The following is a 1,139-nucleotide window of genomic DNA, read 5'->3' as shown; positions in this document are numbered from 1 at the left end:
AGTATTATTTGTTATTGAGATGGCTGAACATCAACCAATTATTTTTGGTACAATTACTCTGTATAGTCTTTACATTTTCTTGTGATGATTCTTTCATCATTAATATTTTGTTCATAGATCCTTCAAAATTGCATCTTGAAGTTTGAATTTCACTTCAATTATTTATTTTAACTTGAGAAAAGCTTAATGCTTCTTCCTGTTGATTTTCTAAGTTCATCTTTGTACATTTCATCATAAAGCTTTACTTTGTCTTCTTGAACTACCTTTTGAAATTTTCTTTTCAGCTCTTTTATGTCATCATTTCTTCCAGGTGCTTCAGCTTGTCAACATTTAAGAGCATGTTTTAGAGTCTCTTCTGACAACCATGTTGATCTTTTCTTTTTTTCCTGTCTTTTAAACGTCTGTTGTTATTCATTGATGATGTTCTTGTCTTCAGTCACTAATGTCTAATGTATCAAATATGTTCTTGAGATGTTTTCAAAATTCAGGTAGAATATATTCAACATCATATTTTGGCTCTGATAGACTTTGTTTTACATTTCTTCAGCTTCAACCTGAACTTACACATAAGTAATTGAAGGTCTGTTCCACAGTCTGCTCTGGCCTCATTTTAACTGATGATATGTCGTCTCTTTCAACGATGTTGTTGATTTGAATCCTGTGTATCCTATCTAGTGATGTTCTTGTGCACAGTCACAATTTATGTTGTTTTAAGAAGTAATTTCAGTGACTAAGTCATGGGTCTTGCTAAATACTATCATGCAATTTCCAGAATTGTACTCATCATCACCACATTTTCGAACTACAGGTCTTTTTTTTAATCAATTATTTAATGAGGTTCTTTCTTTGCAAGAAATCTAGAATATTAATTTGTGAGGATAAATTCCATTTGTGAGAGCAAACACAGCACGCAGGTAACCTTGGAGCTGGGGAATGGCTTTGATTTTGGGCATAATTTGTGAGTCCACAGCTTTCTGATGCACTTTGTGTTGCTCTGTAACCTCGTATTTCTCTTTCTCTGTGCTGAAGAGCTTGCCTTCTTGTAGCCTGGGCTACTGCAGCATCTTCTTCTTGAAGTAAGCATCCGTGATGTTTGGGGATCTTCACATCACTGATATCAATTTTGGTAGAGGTGACAA

The sequence above is a fragment of the Chrysochloris asiatica genome, unplaced genomic scaffold, assembly GCF_000296735.1.
Source record: "Chrysochloris asiatica unplaced genomic scaffold, ChrAsi1.0 scaffold00253, whole genome shotgun sequence".
Classification (NCBI taxonomy): domain Eukaryota; kingdom Metazoa; phylum Chordata; class Mammalia; order Afrosoricida; family Chrysochloridae; genus Chrysochloris; species Chrysochloris asiatica.
This window is presented reverse-complemented; position numbering follows the sequence as displayed.